Source organism: Mytilus trossulus, chromosome 8 (genome assembly GCF_036588685.1).
Source record: "Mytilus trossulus isolate FHL-02 chromosome 8, PNRI_Mtr1.1.1.hap1, whole genome shotgun sequence".
Lineage (NCBI taxonomy): Eukaryota > Metazoa > Mollusca > Bivalvia > Mytilida > Mytilidae > Mytilus > Mytilus trossulus.
In genome coordinates this window covers 53,927,120-53,932,569 of record NC_086380.1, presented here as the reverse complement: position 1 = coordinate 53,932,569, position 5,450 = coordinate 53,927,120, and positions in this window count along the sequence as shown.

Below are 5,450 nucleotides of genomic sequence, written 5' to 3'. Positions count from 1 at the left end.
AGAGATGTTTTTTTTTTATAAAAATATGCAAATAACATCAAAATATCTTTTTAATGCCACTTCCTTTTCAATGATATTAATGATCTACTATACTTTTATACTGGTGTATAAAAAGTAAACATTTATAGGTCAAAGTATGCCCTTCAACATGGAGAATTGGCTCAGACCAAACAGCAAGCTATACAGGGCCCCAAATAGAAGTGTAAAACAATTGAAACAGGAAAAACAATGGTCTTATCTAAAAAAAAAACAAGAATCACTTATGAACCACACAAACAAAACACTTCCACCAAACAAGTTTTCCTACTTAAGATGTTTAAATGGTTGTAACTGTACCAAACAAGAGGCTCTCAAGAGCCTGAATCGCTCACCTTAATTCTTTTGGTTAAATCTCTCATCAATGATTATTTTGGCTTTTCAATTTATTTAAATGTTTTTTGGATCGTCCTATTTTCTTCAAAAGCAAAAAAAAAATCATTTTCTCCGATGTTCTATTTTAGCCATAGAAGCTATGTTTCTCGACAAATAAAATATAAAATTTATACTAGATACTATGAAACTCATTTAGCCTAAGTTTGGCTGAAATTGATACAGCAGTTTCAAAGGAGAATTTTTTTAAAGTAAGTCAACATGATGAACAAATTGTGAAAAAAATCTTTAAAGGGCAATAACTCCTTAAGGGGTCAATTGACAATTTTGGTCAGATAGACTTATTTGTAGAACTTACTTTGCTGAACATTATTGCTCACTTTAAAGTTTATCTCTATCTATAATAATATTCAAGATAATAACCAAAAACAGCAAAATTTCCTTAAAATTACCAATTCAGGGGCAGCAACCTAACAACAGGTTGTCTGATTCATCTGAAAATTACAGGGCAGATAGATCTTGACCTGATAAACAATATTATCCCATGTCAGTTTTGCTCTAAATGCTTTGGTTTTTGAGTTATAAGCCAAAAACTGCATTTGACCCCTATGTTCTATTTTTAGCAATGGCGACCATGTTTGTTGACAGATCAAAACCTCGGATACAATTTATAAACTAGATACCCTAAGGAACATTCAGTTAAAGTTTGGAAGTATTTGGCCCAGTAGTTTCAGAGGAGAAGATTCTTGAAATAGTTTACGACGACGACGACGGACGACGACTGACGCCAAGTGATGGCATAAGCTCACTTAGCCCTTCGGGCCAGGTGAGCTAAAAAAGAACAATTCAAGCGTAAAACCTAAAATTCTCAGTGATGTAATTTTAGAATTGTTCTCAATCTTAAAAATTTCACTATTTCAAAGTAGAAAACATGTAAAAGATATCAGAAATTACTTGACCAGTTCAAATACCAAGGTATACACAGACTAGCAATTACACAGAGATAATATAGCAATGGGAAGGAATTTATATGTCAATGGGTCATGAATGTTCAGCTTCTGTTAGGATGTCTGTTAAAACTGGTCTGATCTTTTTATTTTAATAAAGATGTCATGATAGGTTGGAAACATATAAATAGATTGTGGTTGTTGGTGCCAGGTCATATTTGTTTTTTTTATCATGAAACATTATTATTAATTGTATTTGATAACAGACATATGACCTGATTTTCTCATTAATGAAGGCTTTACAGTGACCTATATTGGCTTACATCTTTGACATCTGGACGATGAGTATTCCATTGGCAATCATATCACATATTATGATCTTTTTATCAAGTGACTTAATGGAGAACCACTCAAGTTCCATGTTAACAAATGTAGTTTAACAAATTTGAAATAGAACTGCTTGAATATTGGTATAGATTATGTTGTACTGTTAAACCACTGTCCAAGGTTAGGGGAGGGTTGTATGTGCCTGTCCCAAGTCAGGAGCCTATAATTTAGTGGTTGTCGTTTGTTTATGTGTTGCATATTTGTTTTTTGTTCAATTTTTACATAAATTACGCCGTTAGTTTTCTAGTTTGAATTGTTTTACTTTGTCATTTCAGGGCCTTTTATAGCTGACTATGTGGAATGGGCTTTGCACATTGTTGAAGGCTGTACGGTGACCTATTTTTGTTAATTTCTGTGTCATTTGGTCTCTTGTAGACAGTTGTCTCATTGGCAATCATATCACATCTTCTTATTTATAGGGATTATTTTCCCATAATATTTTTCTAGAAAGAGGATGACCCAAAATAAAAAGTCTGAAGCATTAAGCAAACCATTTTTTTTATAAATAAATATACCCAAAAATAAAATCAATAAAGCTTATATAAAATACTGGCTAATATCATTGCTTATATATATATAAATATAACTTGTAACAACAAACAAAACAAATAACAATCCCAACAAAAATGACTAGTTGTAGAAATCACAGAGCATTTATAAAATGAATATGGTTTAATATTATTTTCACTCACACAAGTTATCTCCCTTGTAAATTATAATTAGAAACAATTATCTCCCTTGTAAGTCGTTATTAAAAATAACATTCTAGTTGATTAATACTAAAGGGCTACACTGCCAGGGGTTGTTTGCCTTGAAAAGTAAAGTGTAACACTTTAAGTGGTATTATATGGTTATGCAAAATGGAAACTTAAAAACTAAATTCCACTTTAATATTAATATACACAGGCCAGAAAAATATTTAAAATAAAAAGTCATGAACAAAGAAAAAATATTTGGAATACATTTTGGATTGATTTACACTGAAGGGGAAAGAACTGACTTAAAATCTGTCTGAATATATTTGTGTGGTGTTTTCATTCTACTGCTTATTTTAGAACAAATGCAAAATTATTTTTTAAATAATGAAAATGGGAGACAACCCACTAGTATGCCTCGTTTAAAAAAAATATTTCCTGAGTTAACGATTAATTGATTGTTGTTTGCTAAACGTCCAGAGGCAAATATTTCATGCATATTTAGGATGATCCTAGAGTTGAATAAGTTGGAAAATAAGTTATAATAAGTATATTTTATAGATTTAAGAAGCATGATAGAATAAAAGTTTTAAGTAAAAATAAAATAATACACTTCCATACTGAAATTCAACGCGATCTGAAAGACTTGGTAGGAGGATTTCGCATCAACATAATTTAACAAAAGCTAATAGTGAATTAACTTGGGCAGTTATAGCAATGATAAAATGGCACATGATAGCAAGTAACTTATTGTAATATGATTATGACAAATGTAGCAAAGTTTGCCTGAAAAAAAAAATCATTTGAGAATTTTTTTTACTTGGCAAGTTGAAAAACCTAATTTGAATGAAATAAGACATAATAAAACTTATGTGAGAGCAAAGTGTTTTGCACAGAATACTTCAACAAATTTAAAGACACACATACATTTTAACAGAATATAACAATAATCACTCGAAGGCACTTATGTTAAACAAGATATGTAAAACAAGAGGCTCTCAAGAGCCTGAATCGCTCACCTGATTTTTTTTGGTTAAATCTCTCATCAATGATTATTCTGGCTTTTCAATTTATTTAAATGTTCTTTGAATCGTCCTATTTTCTTCAAAAGCAAAAAAAAAAAAAATCATTTTCTCCTATGTTCTATTTTAGCTATAGGAGCTATGTTTCTTGACATACAAGGAAATAAAATATAAAATTTATACTAGATATTCTGAAACTCATTTAGCCTAAGTTTGGCTGAAATTGATACAGCAGTTTCAAAGGAGAAGATTTTTTAAAGTAAGTCAACATAATGAACAAATTGTGAAAAAAGTCTTTAAAGGGCAATAACTCCTTAAGGGGTCAATTTGACTTATTTGTAGATCTTACTTTGCCTAACATTTTTGCTACTAACAGTTTATCTTTATCTATAATAATAACCAAGATAATAACCAAAAACTGCCAAATTTCTTTAAAATCATCAATTCAGGGGCATTATACCTGCAAAACCAGTTACCTGATTTGGCTGAAAATTTCAGGACAGGTAGACCTTGACCTAATAAATACTTTAACTTCTTGTCTTATTTGCTCTAAATGGTGGAGTTTTTGAGATATAAGCCAAAAACTGCATTTTTACCTGTGTTCTATTTTTAGCCACGGCAGCCATGTTTTTTGATGAAATAGAAAATAAAACACAAATTTATTTATTACACCCTACTGATCATTCAGTTGAAATTTGGTTGAATTTGGTTGAGTAGTTTTAGAAGAGAAGATTTTTTAAAGTTAGCAAATATGATGAACAAATTGTGAAAAATTGTCATTAAAGGACAATTACCCCTAAAGGGCTCAATTGACAATTTTGGTCATATTAACTTATTTGTAGATCTTACTTTGCTGATCATTTTTGCTGTTTACAGTTTATCTTTATCTATAATAATATTCAAGATAATGACCAAAAACTGCAAAATTTCCTTAAAATTACCAATTAAGTGGCAGCAACCCAACAATGGGTTGTTTGATTCATCTGAAAATTTCAGGGCTGATAGATCTTAACCTAATAAACATTTTTACCCCTGTCAGATTTGCTCTAAATACTTTCTTTTTTTTAGATATAAGCCAAAAACTGCATTTGACCCCTATGTTCTATTTTTAGCAATGGCTACCATGTTTGGTGATAGATCAAAACTTCGGATACAATTTATAAACTAGATACCCTATGGAACATTCAGTTAAAGTTTGGAAGTATTTGGCCTAGTAGTTTCAGAGGAGAAGATTCTTGAAATAGTTTACGACGACGACAGACGACGACGGACGCCAAGTGATGGCATAAGCTCACATGGCTATGCCAGGTGAGCTAAAAAACAAAAACATATAAGTGATATACAGATTTAAATCTACGATATAACTATTAGCAGGAAAACAGCTTCGTCAAATAAAAAAAAAAATCTTTTTAAAATCTCTTAAACATCTGAGATCAATGGAACAATGTTAACTAACCATTTATGTCGTTGATAAATAAACGAAAAAGAAATATTTCACATCTGAAATTATTTTGTACTATAATTAGTTTAGATCAAATGTTTTATTCAAATTTACTCTTTAGCACTGAGCAAAGCAGATATTTGCAGTTTTATACAGAATCAAAAATACTTGAGATAACATTATCTTAGTACTGTGAATTTTTTAATTTTTTTAGGTAAATTTTCTTTGACGAAAAAAATGCTTTATTACATGTATTATGAATAATTGATTTAGTAGTTTTGTCATATTCTGCAAACAAACTAATTGAAATTTGTATTTTGTCAAGTTTAAATTCTTTTTCCACCTATACTCAGCAATATTATATTATTTAATAAAGAATCCACAGTATAAAGTAAAAACACAAAAATACCCAACTCCGAGGAAAATTCAAAAAGGAAAATCAAAAATCAAAAGGCAAAATCAAAAGTCCAAACACATCAAACGAATGGATAACAACTGTCATATTCCTGACTTGGTACAGGCATTTTCTGATTAAGGCATTAAGATATGTTCCATAACTTTAAGACCATTAATGTCTAGGAAACATATC